This window comes from Dipodomys ordii, unplaced genomic scaffold (genome assembly GCF_000151885.1).
Source record: "Dipodomys ordii isolate 6190 unplaced genomic scaffold, Dord_2.0 Scaffold126, whole genome shotgun sequence".
In the NCBI taxonomy this organism is placed as follows: Eukaryota; Metazoa; Chordata; class Mammalia; order Rodentia; family Heteromyidae; genus Dipodomys; species Dipodomys ordii.
In genome coordinates this window covers 3,164,923-3,186,268 of record NW_012267342.1, presented here as the reverse complement: position 1 = coordinate 3,186,268, position 21,346 = coordinate 3,164,923, and the positions used below count along the sequence as shown (strand labels likewise).

The 21,346-nt window shown below is 33.8% G+C and overlaps 1 protein-coding gene across 2 annotated transcripts in view; it reads left to right on the top strand.

Moving 5' to 3' along the window:
* Positions 1–562: 562 nt before the first annotated feature.
* Positions 563–21,346, top strand: part of Arhgap15 (Rho GTPase activating protein 15) — a 639,204-nt gene continuing 618,420 nt past the window's right edge. The window contains exon 1 of one of the 2 annotated variants that reach the window (XM_013030066.1): positions 563–694. The gene's annotated coding sequence lies outside the window, so the exon portion shown is untranslated. The remainder of the gene's footprint in view (positions 695–21,346) is intronic. The other variant, XM_013030068.1, reaches the window with a different exon arrangement.

The following is a 21,346-nucleotide window of genomic DNA, read 5'->3' as shown; positions in this document are numbered from 1 at the left end:
GTTTCCCCACAGCATCCTTGTTTCCTCCGAAGACACTCAGATGGCTGCACTGCTCTAAGGTGTGTCTGAAATTCTGATGCAACCTGCCCAAAGGCCCCATGAACTTGCTCACAAGGGCAGCTCTTCTGGTGTCCATCCATGAACGAGAAGAAAGCACACACTTGTGGGTCAAAGATGGCTTCTTGGCTTTCCCAGTTAATATGTAGAATCTTCTGATAGCTTGTGATGCTCAAGTTAATCTCAGAGAGTACACACTTTGTTTTTAAGTTCTTGCTAGAAGACAGAGAAAGAGGAAGTTTTATCCATACCTAACAGTCTGTTCTTTTCCTTGCTAAATTTCTTATCAAATATTTTTCCATTAAACTGGAATTAACAAAATCTCTTACAAGGTGAGATGTTTAAAAATTGACAATCACAATGCAAAGCAACTGTATTACTGACTGTGCAAGGCAATTTCTTCAAATTGAGCAACGATGCAATGTATGTGGTTAACTGCATCTACCCAGGAAGTGGTTTTATAAAAGTTGTGCTCAGTCCTACCCCCACCTCTTTTCTTTCCTCCAGTATTGAAATTACACAGCAGCCAACACAGGCCTACTCTTATGACATGTGACTTTACTGTTTTCCGTTTTGTTGAAAGAATTATTAACAGGAGCTGATGACAGTTTCAGTAACAAATCATCCCTGAGAAAAGGTAAGTAAATTGTAACTTTATATTGTACATAAAGCTTGGATTTGCAGATGTGTACTACAGTATCCAAATATTTCTAAAATGTGATAGTTTTACCTGAGATTAAAATGTTAGCTATGTCCATTGTTGTAGAAAAGGATTTATTTTTCATACCACTTTCAAAGTCTGAACTCTTTTACCAAAATATTCTATTAGGGTAACCTGCTAAGATTTAAGTCTAAAATATTGAAGACAAAATAAGTGGATTTTGGTTTAAAAATGCTTTTAAAAATAACTACTAGAAAAAATTGAGACTATTCATTTTGACTGAATAATTTGTAAAAATATGCAGTACTCAAGAATCAGATAATGAGCAGGAAAAAGACATTTCCTAATGATAAGAAATTTCATCTTTAATTCACTGTGAAAGATATCTACTCTAAAGGCATTAAAAGCCTTTAGACTTTTTAGAGGAACCACTAAAAAGTAAGAATATTTTAAAATATAAAAGAATTTCTCTAATATGACAACTATTCATTCTTCAATTTTATGTAACATGGGATAAATTGAGGACTATTTTATAATTTTATAAATAAACATTTTTTAAAAAGTCTCAGCTGACCTCATTGAAGTTTATTTTTGGGAAGAGATACAACTTAAAGATATATTTTTCTTCCTTAAGATAATTGAACCATTTCCTTAGTTGAGGCATTTTAAGATAAGAAACATCAGTATGAAAATGATACATAAGAAGCTGATAAGAAGCTGAACAAAACTTTTCTTTCATACTGATATAGTTTTGCTTTGATAGAAAGCCTTTGTATGGTGTCACATACATGCAGAAATAGCAATATTGCTAATATCAGGACAAATACTTAAATCTGAGTGTAGTCTTTTGAAAGAATTTTAATAAATACCTAAGATATGATTCCCTCATCCCTAATAATATTTTTATTGTGCTTTTGGACAAGAGAAGCAATAGCCTTCACAGCAATGATGTTTTTTGTGTTATTAAAAATGGTTACAGATTTGATAAGTGGCAACAATTGTCCTTTCTTTTATTGGCTTCTATTGAAAGACACATACACGTTTTTTGACAGGGCAAGTTTAGTAGGAAATTATTAAGCATACTAACACTCTGCTTTAAGATCTCTTCAATTGTCAATAGTGAAGCTATCTATGTGTTGACTATTAAAATGATTATGAAAAAATAGAGATTAAGACTTGACATACAATCCTTTTTATTGTCAGGAGGAGAAGACCCTGGTAATATAGATTTGTTTTGATATTCTGATTAGAATTTCACTTTGTTACATTTCCTCACAATACAAGGCACTATTTGAATTTGTCTTCAATACTGAGCTTCTGAACTTTCGCATCTACAGAAGCTGCATAATTCAGATACTTTGAATTGATGTTATTACTTGATTTCATTGTGCTATAGAAGAGCATCATATGAATAAGCATACACAATACTTATACATCAGCAAGAATAACCACCAATATTGGTATCTATCCTGAGAAAAATTGTTTATTAGTAACAAAATTATTTTAAAAACAGTTTTTTAAGATAAGCAGTTGTATTAAAAATATAAATATTTAACAGAGAATTTATAAAATAAGGTTAAGTTAAATGTTTAAAATATATTTAGGAAATGCAACTAAGTGAAAATGATAATAGATACACTGCTATCATTTTAAAATCATTTTTGAAAACAAGCGGCATATATTTTCTTGGGTATTCATACCAATCCTTTTATTTTGGAAAATCTTAGTTTTAATTCTTGATCAATCATATCTTAATTCCCAGAAAATGAAAAGATCTTGATTTTCTGCAAAGTTGATATAACATTACCTAAAATTATTTCAAGAAATATATTATGGTCTTATATATACACATAAAACCCTTATTATATATATTTCATATGTGAAGATAGTATATATTTTGTTAACTTATATTTCCTTTCTCTTATGTCTACAAAAATATACTATACTTACATTAGGAGTGAGGTCAGATATGAAGTGTTATGAAATACTCGAGTCATAAAGAGGATATTAGGAGCTATATCTATCCAATTAAATGGATTTTATTACCCATGATGGAGCCAATTTTGAACAAATTTGGAGAGTTATTATAGTCAAGAAAACAAATAATAACAGATTCTGGCAACTATACCGACAAAAGGAACCCCTAATGTACTGTTGGTGGGAATGTAAACTTGGTCAACTACTCTAAAAAGCAGTATGGAGGTTCCCCCCCAAATGAAACATGGAACTACATTATGATTCAACAGTTCCACTCTTGGGCATTTATCAAAAGATTATAAAGTAGGATACAGTAAGGCCATTTGCAAAACCATGTTCATGACAGGACTATTCACCATAGCCAAATTATGTAATCAGCCCCAATGCACCTCAATGAATGAATGGATCCAGAAAATGTGGTGTACATCTACAGTGGAATTTTACTCATCTATTAGAAAGGATGATGTATCATTTGTAAAGAAACAAACCAAATCTTAAAAATTGTTGCTTACAAATTACTACAACTTTGCACATTTTAATTATGTAAATAAGAGACAGGTTTTTGGTGAAAATAAAGAATGCTAACAACCCTATTTGGAAAGTCATTTTAAAGTGAACTTATCAAAAAAATAGTATACTTTTCCTGCTTGGGGTCTAAAGTTCAGCAAAATTGCAAAAGAAGAAAATCTTTTCTTGATATTCTTCCTTGTAATGTTCTGTTACAGTCAGCATGAACTGTCCCTAAATTACAGTCCAACAGTTCTGGTCCTTAGCAGGACCAACTCCTCTTTCTTCTTCCTCATCACCTTCAAGGATTCCTCATCCCATGCTCTAAAATGTAAGGAACCTAACACAAACATTTTACAATTGTCAGAGAAAGCTATAAAGCCTCTATTTCCTTATCAAGTCTCCCTTTCACATTCCAATACATTTTCAATAAGTTCTATCAGCATACATTTAACACTGAGGATTCCAGTCCCAAGTAAAGAGATTTGATGCCACACAAACAGTTGAGGAGAGATATTTCCATACAGAATATTTTACCCAGTGGTGCTACCTGAGAATGAGTGGAAATTTCTCATAGGACGGATCCATTTCTGAGATTTTCCAAGTCTGTATACATTTCCATATAAATGCTTCCATTCTTGAATAAACATGTACTTTCTTCATAGCAGGTAAACTATAACTGTGCTATATTTTCAATTTAATATTCTCATATACTAAAGAAATACTAACAGCATTATTTTACAGATACATATTTTAAAATAATTTATATTTAGCTGTTTATATAACAGAACATCTTTACAGTATAAAATAAGTGTTAGATAAACTGACTTGGAAATGAATTTTAAATATTTTAAATTTTATTTCATATTATAAAAAACACTGTTGATTGCTACTGATACAAATGATTGATGAATTAAAACTGGCCTAGTCAATAATAACCTTGATTGGTGATGAGTTCAAACATTGCATACTCAGGAATAGCTTAATCTAGAAGCTCACAAAGGATTATTAGGACTGGGTCTAATTTTTTTTTAATTTCTGATTTCTTTTACTTACTGTACTATAAATGGTCTGATAGAAGCTCCCATGAAAATTTCAAGAAAGTTTCATCATGTCAGACAATGCTATAGTAAAACAACTTGTTCCCCATTACCAAAGCAAAAACTTGCATTTGGGTGTGTCTGCATTGTTATAAATCACATGACTTACAGCAACTATTAAGATACAGCAGCCCCAAATGGTCAAGTCTTAGTCACAGGCTTCCTCTTGGGCTAGCACATAGACTTCCACTTATAGCACACAGACTTTAGCTAAAGTGAGGAGTTTTGTGATGTAGAAAGAGCAATGTTTTCCTGTAATTGTCACTGTGTTTTTCATGGGCAAAGTGAAAGAACTCTGCCACATGTCACACATGGTCCTATTTAAACATTTACATCTCAACTACTTCAATCCCTTCACTCAAACAGGAAGGAGTATTAATGTAAACAAGTAAGTAAACATAAATCAAAATTTCAATTAGACTGAATTACAAACACTTTTCAAAAGCTCCTCCATGAGTGAAAAATATTCTTAAAGTTTTTGTCTTCTAAAACTTTCTGATCTAGCACAAAATTATTATATTATAATGAAAATAAAATACATCAAATGTCATAGAAAGATAGAGAGTATCCTATTAACATTCAGAATTTTCATATTTCTGTTCCTTGCCAGGCCATCAACATGAGAACCTTGTACTCATGATAGACTTTAATCACATTTTACCATGTAATTCTAGACAATTTGGATTTTCTGTGTATTTTAATGATAGTTTTCTGAGAAATCTGTTCAGAGAATTTCAGAGTGTATATTGGCCAGGTTTGTTAGACAAACAGTAGAGTAACAGGAGGTGAGACCATATGGATAGGTTGAGGTCATAGTGGAAATGAACTTGCCAAGCCAATATGTCTCAATTTTATACATAACAACCACATTTTTCAGAAAAGGTTGTATATAACTCTATTTTACTGTTTCTGTGCATTTGATTGCATCAGATTTTCTTTCTTTCATTTACCTCACTGTTAAGTGACATATTCTCTAAGTGTGATTATGGAAATGTTTCTGTTCAATGAAGAAAGACATCACTGTTTTGGCAGACAGTTTTACCTGCCCACGAGTGTGAAGCTGTCAGGCAGGCTGTAGTTATGATGATCTTTATACTTCTATGCAAGTTTCCTTTGGTTTGCTTTTGATTTGAGAGTAGGTGATATAATGAGATGGCTAAAAAAAATCAAAACTTTTTGGAGAAAATTCTTCTTATATCTTTATTTCTATCCACCTTATTCATGTATCCTCTTGATAGTTAATCAGTTCCTACATCTTTCTTTTTCAGAACTTTTTTTTTTTTGCAAAAGTGTCTCTAGCAGTGCTCATTTTAGTGTTTATGTATCTTCTTTGATACACTAAAGTAATATAACTATGCACACCTTTCCACTATGACTTTTTCATTTTAGTAATTTAGCCTGGAAATATTTCATAATAAAAAAGTACTGTTTTTGTTTACAAGGTGCAATATTCTACAGGATGGATATTTCATATCTAATAAGTTGTATACTGAGACAGTCATGGACATGAGTATTTACAGTTTTCACCAATATAATGAAGCTCTTGTAATTCTGTACATTTTAATGATTAAATGGAATTTTAACAGATTAACATAATTCTGTAAATTTAGTGGGTGCTACCCAATGATTCTTCAGTTATAACTTTCTTGTTTGCGTGCCAGTATTGGAGTTTGAAATAGGAGACTTGTGCTCTTGGTTGGCTTTCTTGTTCATGGCTGGTGCTTAACCACTTGATCCATACAGTCAACATTTTGCTGCTTAATTGGAGAATTTCAGAGAACATTTATTTCCAGACTGGTTTCAAACCATGATCTTCCTGGTCTCTGACTCCTGAGTAATGAGGGTTAGATACTGGTGCCTGGCTAGTTCTAAATGTTTGAATTTTCACCAGCATTTAATGAAAATACTAGTAGAAGAAGCTCCATAGCTTTTTAAAAAAAATCTTTCTCTAAACTTAGGTGCCTCTTGCTTACTAGACTGGCACAGTACTGGTGATCTATACTTGCAGTCCATTTTAACTTGTTATTTTGAGAGTGGGGCCACATTTCCTGCATCTTTGCATGTCTGAGCTTTAATCTCTCTACTTTAAGGTTTGTGGCATTGCTGGTATTAAGGCATGTGTTACTATGTTCAGCCTCCCTTCACAGAGATGGAGTTGTCAGACATTTTCTGATGAGGATGTCCCAGAATTTTAGATCTTTCAATCTCAGTCTCCCACATAGCTTGAGGTAAAAGGTAACCACCATTGCATTCCGCTAGGAGTTTTAAAAAGGTCTCACAAAATTTTCCTCATAGATTGGCCTTGAACCATGATACTCCTGTTCTCAGCCTCCAAAATAGCTAGGATTATATGCATTGAGTCATTGGCATCTGGTTAGAGTCCATAGCTTTCTAAGAGATCAACAAACTTTTCAGGCTTTATAAATATGTAGAAAATCGTATCTCAGTGCTGATTTTTTTGGTGTTCACTATTATAACTGAGGTTGAACTTGTTTTTAATAGTCAAAATTATAACTGTTTTCATTACTTAATAGGTCCTTTCTTGAAGGTATAATTAATGACCAAAACATTAAGAAAGCTCAAGACCTGGAATAGGAAATCAAAGGAAAAAATGAATCAGGAGTAACATATGTCAAACATCTCTTTTCTAAAGACTGAAATCAACAGTTGCTAAAAAGAGGATGAAATAAGAATATTCAAGTGAGAGAGAAAGAATGCAAATAAAAACAATACATACAGAAACCTAACAGGTCTCAGAGGAGACTAAGACAGATGTGTGTAATCACTAGCTCAATTAGATTAAAAAAACTTAAACAGAAGGAAGAGCACTTTAATGACTGTGAATATAGATGACTGGATAGACATGAGATGGAAAGTATGGAGGAAGTTGAGGGAATTCATGCTTCATGGTTTCTATCATCTCAGAAATAGTTGGAAACCTCATCTGATGACAGTGGATGTTTCCTGGATGCCAAAAACTGAACAGAACATTTTATTCAAGGATAAGTCTTGTCAAGGTCAAAATAGTGAACTTTTAAGCATACTTTTCTCCCTTTTAAAGTGAGTATTGTACTAATTCAGTTCAATCATGTAAGTATTTGTGTTTTTTTTTTTTTATTATTGCTGAGGCTTGAATTCAGGGCTTCAGACTGTTGCTTGGCTTTTTTGTTCAAGGCTGGTGCTCTACCCCTTGAACTACACATCTATTTCTGGATTTTTGCTTGCTATTTAAAAATAAGAGTATGGGGAATTTTTCTGCCTGGCCTTGACCCGCTAATCCTCAAATCTCAGCCTACTGTGTAGTTAGGATTGCAGGGTCAAATCATTGGTGCCAAACCTATACAATTAATTTTTAATTTAGACAGAGTACACTGTGTAGAATTAAGAACTACTTGTTGTCGCACCAGTAAAAAGTTTGTTAGTAGTTAGGAAATATATAAGGACAATAACTTAAGTATAAATTTACACATGTTCATTCTATTCAACAGAAATACAAATTTGTTTTTGTTTTTGTTTGTTTTTTGTTGTTCGTGAATCTTGAACTCTGGGCCTCGGCTCTGTCCCTCAGTTCTTCAGCTCAAGGCTAGCGCTCTAGCTTTTGAGCCACAGCACCACTTCCTGTTTTCTGGTGGTTTATTGGAGGTAAGAGTTTCATGGGCTTTCCTGTCTGGGCTGGCTTTGAACCGTAATCCTCAGATCTCAGCCTCCTGAGTAGCTAGGATTACAGGTGTGAGCCACCGGCACCCAGCTAGAAATACAATTTTTGACTGAACTAAAATATCTGCATTTTCTGAAATCCATTGGCCATTTCTGCACATTCAGATTATACACCAATGTAGCGTCATATAAAGGCTATTGGCACATTCTCCCTATTCAACCTGTCTTTTTAATTTATTTCTCAGATATTTCATCCTTTCAGTTTTCTGTGAAACTAGCTGGATGATCTTTCTCTGTCTCTTTCCTCATCTCTTCCTCATAATCCAGATCTCTAAATATTGAAACACACTAAGGTCGATCTTTGGATGCCTACTCTTCCTGTTTTAACTCTTTTCATCTAAGTTAATTCCTATTTGATCTTTTTTTGAATACTTTATTAAATATTTTTAAGTAGTTGTACAAAGTAGTTGCTGTACAGCAAAGTGGCTTATGAATATAGTGCACCTATCCCTTTCAACATTTTTACTCACCCCTACCAACCTACCTCTTACTTCATTTTTCTTAATTTTGTAGAATATGTATTGATTTTTTAAACCATTTAACATGGAAGTTTATGTATATAATGCATCTTGTTCTGTGTCATCACTTCAACATTTTCAACCTTCTTCAACTTATTTTTCCCTTATTTTTCTTAATTTTGTGATATGTACAATGAATTGTTGGCTACATTTTTCCCCTTCCTTCCTTCATTCTTCTACCTCTCTCCTCTCCCAACACTCCCTGCAATTACTAATTTCCCAGTATTTATTTTGTTAGGCTTTGAGTTAGTCTTTCTATAGCATTACACTCTTTGAGCTCTCCATGGAGTCTATTGTACTTCAGCTAATTCATTTGTAACCACTTACAGTAAACAGTGTGTTTACTAGTAGAGCTATAGGTACATTCTAGCTATTACAAATAAAGGAAACCATGCAACATTTGTTTCTCTGAATCTGGCTTAATTCACTTAATATAATTTTCCCTATGTCTTTCCGTTTCATTATGAATGGTACAATATCACTCTTTCTGATGGATGAGTAGAATTCCATTATGTATATTACCACGTTTTCTTGATCCATTCTTCCATTGAAGAATATCTGGGCTGATTCCATATCTTGACTAGGGTAAATTTAGCTCAATGACATTAAATATTATTTACCTGTTAATTAGATCAAATCTTTATTTTCAAGTTACTAAATCTGGGATGGGAAGGGGAAACAAAGGAGAAGGCTGTAATGCTTGAAAAGAAATGTACTCATTATCTTGCCCATGTAATTGTCACTCCTCTATACCTTATTTTCACAATAAAAAATAAAATAAAATAAAAATTCAAAAAAATGACTAAATCTGAAGATGTATTTACCTACTCATAATGAAAAAAGCATACTCCAACAGATCACTTCATTATTGTCCACAACCTCACTCAAGTTGCATCTTTGCTTTTTTAATCTACATTAGTAATAACACTATTATTCATCTCTCTTGCTGGGGATACAGCCTAAGAATTATCTTCGTTTTAACGCTTTTCCTATTTCTTCCTACTCCAAACTCCAATTCTTATTAGAAATAACTAGTAGAACCTGTGAAGTATAGAATTTGCTTTACACAGTCTATTTTATTTTGATCAATAATGGCTCTTGAAAGTTGCATCTTGATTTAATCAGGCTTGCTTCATCTTATTTTATTCAATTTTTGTTGTTGATATACTGACTTCTCAAAAATACTTGAGAAATTAATACGCTAATATATGAGATATTTTAAAATCTTCAAATTATAGAAAAAGACATTCTTGCCAATACTAATTTCAAGTTAGAAAAAAAAGCACATGAACCCTGTTAAACAGCATCTATTTGCCTATATTTAGTTGATAAAAGTACAGTAAAAAGTACAAATTTTTAGTAAGAATATTAGTACCCAAAAGTTGATTTTCTGCTGTTATTCATTATTAATGTTTTGTGTGTTTTTCTGTTTTTTTTATTTTGTATTATTTATTTATTTGCCAGTGCTGGAACTTGACCTCAGAGCTCCAGCATTGACCCTGAGCCTCTCTGTGCTCAAGGCTAGCATTCTACACTTGAGCCACAGCACCACTTCTGTCTTTTTCTGTTTATGTGGTACTGAGGAATCGAACTCAGGGCTTCATTCATGCTAGGCAAGCACTCTACCACTAAGCCACATTCCCAGCCCTTTTAATGTATGTTTAAGAGAAAGAAAGCCATAATTGTCACAAACTGATAATACTGATGAAGAAAAAGGATGCAGGAAAACATTGTAAAATTAAAAACCAGGGATGGGAATGTGGCTTAGTGGTAGAGTGCTTGACTAGCATGTGAGGCCCTGGATTCAATTCCTCAGTATCACATAAACAAATCATAATAAAGAAAATTTTAAAAATATAAATCTTTAAAATAAAAAATTAAAAACTTTATTCCCTCATATATTTTTAAGATTTATGTTCTTACAAATAATTGCTGCTTTCTATAAGAACCTGGTTATATTCATAAAGTGTTGACTGGAAACTTAGACTTTTAGTTACTACTTTTTCAGTCCCTTATTATATTATATATGTGTATATGTATGTGTATATATATATGTATATGTGTATGTATGTATATATGTATGTATATATATGTATATGTGTATATATGTATATATACACATACATATACATGTATATTATATATGTATATATAATATATATGTATTGGAAGTTAAAACTGTGTATCTTGCAAGCTAAAGCCACAACCTCCTTCATGAAATATTTCTCCTTCTAATTTTTGTTATGACAATTTGACTCCTGAAGTCATCTAAATAAGTAAGCATAGAATCACCACAGACTTCTCCATATCACTTAATTCATACATCCAATTAGTGGCCAGGTTTTCATTGTTCCAGCTCACTTCTATTTCCAGTTACTGTGATAAATAGTTGTTAAGTTTGTCTAAATTATTGTAAAGAAAGCTTACTTGTTTGAATACTATTATTTCTCTCTTTTATTTTTCCTTAAATGAATGTATTTTATGACTTCAGTATGATAGTTATTTTCCAGTTATTTAATATATGCAAGAATGTCTTTTATTTATTGTAGTCTGTTTTATAAGGGTATTAATTTATGTTTCCTCAATTCTATGAGAAAACCAGGATCTCTATTCACTCATTATTTTATTAAAAATTATTAATGTGATTCAGTTTGATATCCTATAAATACATAAAAACATAGAGCATACACTGATCAAATTAAAGCAGGAGCTTTACATAGGTCAAATAGAAGAAGGAAGTGAAACATGAGAAATTTAATGCTATGAGGATACATGAGATTGGAAAATATTGAGGTGTATTCATTAAAACATTTTTCTCAAATTCTATTCTAGAAAAATCTTTTTTTAAAATAGAGATTGAACAATATTAAATGAATAGGCTGTGAAAGCTAGATGCTATAAAATTATTTGGGGGAAGTTACTTATTTTGAGGCTATGTTTCTTCATCTACAAAACTGGATTTTCCTCAGTAGGAAAAATCAGAAAATCAAAGGTAAAAATATTTCCTAGTGTATAATACATCATTTCTTAAAAAAGATTAAAGTAATAATAGCAGCACTGAAGAAAGCAGTGGCCAGCTTTTGACCCCCACTATGGCCTAAAAATCAAATTATGGTAATTTTGGTTTATTTCAATTCAAGATACAATTATAAAACTCATCCAAAGGAATCTCTTGTTATGAGTTTCATTTCCACCAGATAGCTGAATTGAGGAAATAGAGTATAGCTATGTAGTAAAAAGGGAAGAAGTGATCTTGCTTGCTTGTTTGTCAATTTTAGGTTAATATATAGATTTTACTTAAAGTAATTCAATGTGTGCCCTCTTGTTTATTTCACAGAGCAATTGAAAAAGCAGTAGACTTCCATGGACTTTTAGACTAGATATTAAATTCAAATACTGTTTAAACACTTCTATTTTATTTTATTTTTATTTTTTGTCGGTTGTGGGGCTTGAACTCTGGGCCTCGAGCACTGTTCCTCATCTCTCCAGCTCAAGGCCAATACTCTACCACTTGAGCCACAGCAGCACTTCCTACACACTTGTGGTTTATTGGAGATTAGAGTTTCATGGACTTTCCTGCCCAGGCTGGTTTTGAACCATGACCCTCAGATCTCAGCCTCCTGAGTAGCCAGGATTAGAGGCATGAGCCACTGGCACCAGCTAAACACTTTTATTTTAAATCTAATGTTTTTGTGTAAATCGTAAAATAGATGGTTCAGAAGACAAGCTTACTAGGGCCTGAAAAATGTGTCTAAGAAAGAAAAACACAAAAAGGAATTAACTGGTTCTGCTTCTAGGTTGTTGACCAAGTTAAGATTTTTTTTGTTTTGTTTTGTTTCTTTATTTCTCCTAGGGAAACCAGTTCTGTATTTCATTAGGAAGGGTGAATGGACATACCATTTTTTTTAAATAGCCAAGTGAGGGTTTATTTGCTCTATACCAAGAAATCAAGACTAAGCATGGGGAAGCTGCATGAGCATTAAGGGCTTTGACCCTCACAGTCTCAACAGGCTGGGCTTTTGAGCTCAGCTCTTAGCTCTAGATCTTAAGAACCAAAAACCTGCGGTTGCTAGCCATCAAGCTAGAGATTTATTGCTATAGATTCCCAATACAGAGGCTTAATAAGTCAGTTACTTGGAGAAGTCTTGCCTGAAGCGAGGTCTTCTGAGGAAAATGTTTGGGGATTCAACAGCATTGTGCTATAAGGTTCCATGCATTCGGAGTAAGATTTTTTAAGGCATTTATGAAGTGTTCGAAACAGCCTGGTTGTCCATTTAATATCAGTTCAACTCATCACTAAAAGAGATGGTACTTGGTTGAAAAATTCATGCTTAAAACCGCCCAGGCACAGCCAAAACTTATAACAGACCAGCCCCTATAGTTTAGCTTTTTGGAGAGAAAAACCCAAACATTAAAGGGGACTTGTGATGCAGAATAATTGCTAGCCCTCTAATGGCACTTATCAGTGAAGTGCTTAACTCCTAAGCAAATACCCTTAGGGAGAGTTCAGTTCCTCTGATTCATCTCTCTAAATCTGAATCCTAAACCTGAGAGCAATTTGTGTAAGTACAGCTAATTTGTGAGAGCAAAGTGTGCTATGGAGGAATCCATGTGCTGACAAGACTGCAGAGATGAAGCAGTTAAGGTGCTGTCTTTGGAAAGCTGGTAGATCCTATGGCCACTTGTCAGTGCAATTTAGGTCAGAGGTCTGACAGAAAAAAGAATAGGTAACATTGTTTAAAAAGACTTATATAACTTGAATAGCTCTGTACATCACCTGTACATTAACAATGAAATAAAAAGGAAACATTGAAAAATTAAAAAGGGAATAAGGAAATATGGTTGGTCCTGGGTTGGAAATCCTCTTACCAAGATACCCGGAATGGGTTACATTGATGAGGACCTATTTGTGCTCCTAAACTGACATGCTTAAAAATGGAAACTATTCCACATGGTAAATATTTGGAAAGTATGACCTAAGGCATGCATGGATGACAGTGGGATGGAATGATTTCCTCTCCTAAGCAGGTTACACATATTTGCAGCCCATTGGGTTCTTCTTGATGTAGGGAGTTAAAGATGAAACATGGGAACGCAATGACACATGGACTCACAACCATTCTAAATGGCATGGGTAACCTGTCCTTGTTGAAAATGTTCTCACAGCTGGGGGAATTAGAGATTTCAGTAAGAAACTAAGTGTCTATAATGTTTGAAGTCATTTATAGATAATGACACGGACAAAGATAGTATCTGGCCTTAAGAAACCCACAGTCAATTGGGCAGAAGAGGCACAGAGCTTTAATACAGAACAGAAAACAATAAAAGTCAGGATATAACAGAACAGAAAGCAAGATAAACCAAGATATAAATATCTGCTAAACTGTAATAGGAACAGCAAAAGAGGTCAGAGCAGGAGATGGGAGAAAGGGGAACCTGTTTACAATAGCAGACAACAGAGCACAATATCCTCCTCTTTATAACTGAGCTACTGTTGAAAAATTATTGAATAAATGAAATAATGTCTGATAATCCTCTTTGAAGCCATGGAACAAATACAGCCTCACGATTCTACTCTCCATTTCCCATCCTACAAGCTTGAATTTAAAAAGAACTAATAATAAAAATTATATTATATTGACTTTATATGAAGCAGAAACTGCTGCATTCATATACCAGAGGAAGAATAAACTTCCAGGTGATTGACATCAGAGATTACAACCATATATGCTTTTAGAATAGTCCAGATATCTAAGCAAGAGAAGTACATGGGAGCAGGGTAGGTAGGAGGTTAGAGAGAACTCTGTATAAATGATGGAAATATAGCCACCTCCAGCTGGCCATTACTGGACATCCCAGGAGCATATTGTAAAATCTAATGGGTTTTTCAAGAACAGATATAAAGACATATTTTTTTCTTTCTTTTTTCCCCCCTAAGGAACAACCCTCATTTCTCAATTGGAAATTGATTCAAAACATTTCAAAACATTGTTCAGGCCCAACAACATATGTCTGTGGGTTGAATTTGGTTGGCTGTCTGCCGGTTTTTCTACCTCTTCTTGAATTTATAACTTCTTCTAAGAAAGAAGAAGCATAATATCATGATTAAACAACTAGAGCCATCCAAATAACTTTTGTATATTCAGTAAATCCTAATAAATGTTTACAGATTGGCTAGAGCATTCAATTATTCTGTGAAAATACATCCATTTATATATAGCGTTTTCATTTAGGTCTTTGTTTTGTCTGTCTAGCTTTCATGACTGGGTTCATTTTCCTAACTAAAAAGAATAAATTTTCTTCTGCTGCCAACTCTCCACAGTGCACTTTTTAAATCATTAAAATACGCCTTGAAAAGTTTAACTTTACCAAGTAATAGTGATTATTTTGTTCTTGTTTCAACTGCATTTTTACACCACAGGATATAAGGTATGAGCCAGATAGCTATCATGATTTTTAAACAGACATATCCATGTGCGTTCTAATCCACACACAACTACACATACACATGTGCACTCACAAACACACACATTCATATGAAGGGTACAGTGCCTAGCAATTGCATCATATGTTCTATTACTAGAAAATATTCTTCAAGTCTCAGAAATAATCATAAAAAGGAGATAAGCAAATGAAGCAATGGCAAAGAAGGAACAAACTTACTGTTTGATGAGTGTTTCACATTTTAATTCGCATCAATTAGTTATACAAAAGGCTTCATTTTGATAAGTCCATGTGTGTACATAATTCACCTTGATCAGACATCCCCACTCTCATTCCAAAACCATCCCAACTTTCATTGCTCCATTTTTATATGTGTATATAAAGTATTTTGACCATATTCCCTCTCATCATTTGCTCTACTCCCTCCCAGTAGGGCCTACACCAGGGACAAGACCTGTTTTATATTCCTGTCATTTTTTAAGTATATGTTCATTGTTCAAAGGGATGTTATTCCTAATAATAATTTTGGTGTGAGTGCTACAACTGGGGCTTAAATTCAGAACTTTTGGCTCTGATTTTGGCTTTGTCTGTTCAAGTGTGGTCTTCTACACCTTGGGCCACACCTCCACTTCTGGCATTTTACTGATCAATTGGAAATAAGAGTCCCATGGACTTTTATGCCCCAGCTAACTTCAAACTTTGATCCCCAAATCTCAGCCTCCTGAGTAGCTAGGGTTATAGATCCAATAAAAATTTTAAAGTTAGAAATAGTTATATGTTCAATTAGAATTCAGTGAGATAGAGAATACATGTTCTTCTGTGTTTCCTACAGGAAATAGGAAGGAACTCTTCTTAGAAGAAAGGGAAGCAAAACTAAACTTGTTTAAGTGGAGAATTTAGCCCTTAAGAATCTCTTGAGTTAAAGTTCCTGCAATATAACTAAAATATTTCAAGAGACTAAAGAATGCAAAGAACCTTCAGCCTAGAAAGAATAAGACACAAATTTTAGAACATATACTAAGTAGTAGAGTCAAAAACCTTAATGATAAACAATGAAAAATCAGTTTAAAACTTTTTATTTAAGTAATTGGATTACAAATACTATTGCACCATCCTGATATTATTATTGGTTTTTCAAAAGGAAGCTTATAGACTCAATATTTTGGGAAAATAGTTTTCAATCTTTCATTGTTTCCCAAATGTTTGACTTGATATTTTATTTATACATATCAAGTTCACGATTTGAAAAAATAAAACATTAGTAATAAATCTTCTTAATGCTGAAAGATGTGGTACTATAGCTCTAGGTTATTATTTTATGTAACAAGTTTCATTCTGTAGCACAATTAGGATGGCATATTGGTGCTGGATAGTGAAATATTATATTTTTGTCCTAAATGGGACACTTGAAGCACCATGTTCATGTATTTACGTGTGTATGTCTCCATCAACTTAACTACTTAGCTACCCACTGTTTTATTTCTCACCATTCCAAACTATAAACTATATTCTCTCATGCGCTCATTCTAAAGTGTATTTCCATTTCCATAAAACTTAACTGCAGTAGAAACATCACTATTTTCTGATAGATATTAAAAGCAAAAACTTGAGTCTGGTATTAGTGGCTCATGCCTGTAATCCTACTACTTAGGAGGCTGAGATCTGAAGATCATAATTCAAAGCCAAGCCCAAGGAAGAAAAGTCTATGATACTCTGATCTGCAATTAAACAAAAAAATGTGATGTGGAGCTGTGGCTCAAGTGGTAGAGTGCTAGCTTGAGCAAAACATAAAAAATAAAAACAAAAAAAGCCTCAGCACCTAGGTATTGAATTTAAGCCCCAGGACCCACACAACCTACATATATTCATACATGCATGCATACATACATACATACATACATAAATCACTTGTGCTGGAGAAGTGATTCAGCTACAGACTGAACAATTAATAAGACTTTGCATGTGAACTCCAGCATTCCACACATACAAAAAGACAAAAGGTGATTTATTAGCAATTTTATAACAATGCCGATGTAAAAAACAACTTATAACTGTAAAAATAAAAACAACTGAATCAGTGAGAAGTGATTGCTAAACCATGATTTCTGAGGCTTCTTCTTCAGGATCCACTTTCAGGTCCATTCTCTGATACACACAAGGTATAAACTGGAATACCTGTGGAAGATACCTGAATGCTTTGTAAGCTCTATACATTGACCATTGTGAATCACTATAGCTTTCTTCCTTAATTGCAATGTATGTTATATTTTTTCTGACCCTAACTCCAGAGGAAATCTTAACTAAGCTCAGACAACCTTTAATTCCAGTGGAATAGATTATGTGGTTTCAGAAATAAATGAGCTCATTTGGACCTATCTCTTGGCCCGGACTTACAAGGTTTAGATCAAGTGCATTTCCAGTTTATTTACAAGTAGCAGTACCTTCACACATCATTTCCTCTCCATTGGCCATTTTCTTTGTCTCTGACCACAACTTCCTCTCCTGGTAACATGGTTAACTGCTGCCTCCTCAACTTACTAATGCGGATGTTTTTGTACTGCCAGTGTCTTATGGCTAATTGACCTGGAGAGGAACAAATACCTATTATTGAGAACTCTGTTACTTATCTAATAAAGCTTTTTGATAACAATCGGCAAATCTGAGGACAAGTCAGTACCACCTCTTTTAGTTTGCCTGTGGATAGTTCTGCTCACCTATTGGATAACTCATTTTATTTATCTTGTTTTCTTGTTTCAGCCACTGTTTACCCTGACTGTGATCAGAGATTTGGGGGAATATTCAATTCTCAGTCCATATTAAATTGCACCATTTGACATCATTTATAGTTAAGAAACTCTTCAGATGGTCATTTCAGATGGAGGGTAGCTTCCTGGTTCTTTTTATACTTTAATAACTTATGTGAGATCTTTGCAACTAAAAATTCACATGCACACATACACACATACACACACACACACACACACACACACACATTACCCATATGGAAAGAAAGGTATTCTATTTCAAACCAAATACAAAAAGAATTTCCAGTTGAATCACAGTTTTAAAGATAAAAGTTGAAACAAAAAATAACTTAGAACAAAGTACAAAAACAAGTGATTCTAGTCTCGTTAGTCAAGGATTTCATTAGAAAACAAACAAAAGTCATAAAAAGAAAAGACATTGGAAATTATTAAAATTAAGAACTTCTATTAATAGGCAGATAAAATTAAAAAACTATGAAGCAAAACCACAAGTATGAAAAGAGAGTTCTTATAACCTACACATTTAAAGAGACTTACATCCAGAATATATACAAAATTTCTACCAAGAAAGAAGTAAAGGAGAAGCAACCTAATAGAAAAAGGAACAGAAGGCTTACAAAGCAATTCTCAAGAACATATTGCATAACAAACATCTACACAGACAAAAGTTTGATAGAAATAAGCCTATACAGAAAAATATGCACTTTAGATCTCCATTTGTAGAAGAAAGTTCAAATACAGTTAAAACAAAGAAGGCAGAATAGTGGTTGCTCTTGGTAGGGTGAGATGGTTAGGGACAGTAACAAAACTTCATGGGTCATCTGGGATGCTGATCATGTTTCCTGTGTTACTGTTTTACTGTGATGACACAAGAGTTTCACTTCTAGCAATTGAGTAAACAACTTTGTACACAGAATAGAAGTGCACACACATATAAACACACAAATATTATAAATATAGTTTACTCAAATAATCAAGTGAGAACTGATTTTAAAGAGATTAAAGAAATGTATTCTAAAGATTTATTTTAATGATATAATTCCTATCTTTTACAATAAGTTCCAACTGTCCTGTTCCATATTCAGAGCTTTTTGACACTAGATTCTTAACCAATGGATTCAGAGTTTGGAGATATTAGCAATAAGGTAAAAGAAAGAGAAACAACAAATTTGCTAAATGTAGCAACTGTCGACTATTTTGACTCCTGTTAATTATTAATCACTGTTTATTACTGCTGAGAAATAATTATGGAATATATAGTTTCCTGGTGTTTGAACCTTAAGCAGGCCAAAACAGAGATAGGAACCCCAAACCACAACTATCAAGATGATTAGATTTCATCAAGTTGAGCACTTTGCCGCTGAGTTAAAACTTTTAAACAAGAGATGAACGTTTATTTTTCTTCAAGAAAACAAAAAAGAATGTCAGGTGAAAACACACATTTTGCATTTTTCTTTCAAGCAAGTGAATTTGGCTTGTCCTAAGGGTATGTCAGAATGTGCTTGTAATGTTCTTTTTTTTTTTCCCTAATGTTGTAGCTGAAGAACAGCAAGTGTTCTAGCTGATATTTCTCCTTAAGGGACATTTTATCATCAGTGCCCTAAGATAGTCACCATTTTTCCTTAATTGATACTTGTATGCACGGGGTGGAAAATGGCTCAGCATTTCTTGCTAGATTAGGTCAAAACTGACAGAGGAAAGAGAGAAGATTGCATTTCTTATTCCCCTTGTGATTCTTCTCTGTGTCTAAGGAGATTGTCATTTCCTAAGACTTCTTATGCTCCCTCAGTGTAATTATAGCAGCACAGAAATTTGGTTCTACTTGCCTTTCACTACTTTCCAGCCTGCCTGATTACAGACGAATTCAAAATCACTTTCACTAATCTCAACTTTATTTTTCTATCTCTTTAATTAGACACAACTGCACCTGGACTCTTTATTTTTCTTAAGGACTCTACTTCTTCACCCTAGTATCATCTTAACCTTTCTCTTTATGTGATTGTTGCTTAGAAACATTAAACATAAATCTGGATGTTCCAAGTATGGTTTCTATAATTCTGGAATCCTATTTTGAGTATCACAAATGGCTTTTTTTCCCCTGAAATTTGGTATTTAAAAATGATGTAGTAAGCATTGTTATTTAAATTTCTTTTTGTTACCTGTGAGTAGGCTACTATTCATTCTGCAGCTTTGGGGTTGATGATCCATTCTCATGGCTCTCTTTTCATCCAATCCTCTCAAATGGGAATGAACTTTAAATAGCATCATTAAATGCTTCTAGGATATATAAGACAAATCCAAATTCCTTCATAAGGTCAGGAGTTTTCCTAGTTCAGCTATCATCTGATTTGCCATCTAGCCACCTTTTTCCTAAATAAAGAGATCTCTGAGCAAAATTGCTCTTAATAGTTCTTCTTGCTGAAGTCCTATCTATACAATATTCAGGCCTAATATGACTATCACTTTGCGACTGTCCCTAGTCATATTTTCCATTGCAGCCTTAAAAGACTACATATTTGATGAGCATCTTTACTTGTAACTCTGCTATAGGATTTGTCATGACTTTGAAGAACTATGGGAGATACAAGTCAATTTTGCTGGGTAGAGGCTCAAAAAAATTGAAGTATAAAATCAGTTGCTTTACCCCAATAGGAGAAACCGTGAAGACTCAGGGTGGCAACAAGATAACCAGACACCAAGAACAAAAGAAGAAAGTTCTCTAACACAAAATTGTCTAGGATCTAATCTATTTTCACAGTTTTAGTAATCATTTTCATCAGTTAGGGTGGACAAAAGCAAGAAAAAAAATACTCTCAGTGCAATTTACCCATCTTGCTGACTTGCCAGACGTTTTCAGTAAATACAGCCTGTCTTCAAAATTCTCCGATATAAATTAAATAAATGCAAAGCCATTTTATCACATTCCCTATATATACCACCTGCCCAGTCAAAGAGAATGTTACCCAATGGGGTGGCTATGGTCAAATTCCTTTACTGTGATCTTCCTTTCTCATTATATTTGACATTTTTGAAACTGGGTTTTATTGCGCTCTCAGCTTATGGAAGTGGTCTGGGGAAATTAGACTTAATAGAGATGTAGAAGCCACAGGGAGAAAAAGAAAAGCAAAGTGAGCTGGAAGGAAACTAAAATTAAAATGTTATTTTGGTAAATGGCTGCCGTGGTGGAGACGGCAAACAATTGCAATGCAAGTTAATTACTGACCTGTCAGGAAAGCGTGACACGAAGGTTGTGCCACACATTACTGGAGGTACCACAGCCACAAGTCATTTCCACAGGGGAACAAACAGACTTTGCTCTACCACAGATCAACATAAGATCTTTCCAGGGGATTGAAATGAACTTTTCTGAGAAATAATATTTGTCTGTAGAGTTGCCATGAGCTCTTAGGAAGTAATAAGAAACACTTCCTACACATGCAGAGATAGGAATGGGATCTAGACAGAGGCTTTTTGCATTTAGGAAGAGGGGACCTCAGTGCTTGGGATAAGAGGTAACATCACAGCTCATTTGACACACAGTGAAATCCCAGGCTAATTCTCATACATTTCTCTGGGGGTGCGCTCAGAGATTGTCTCACA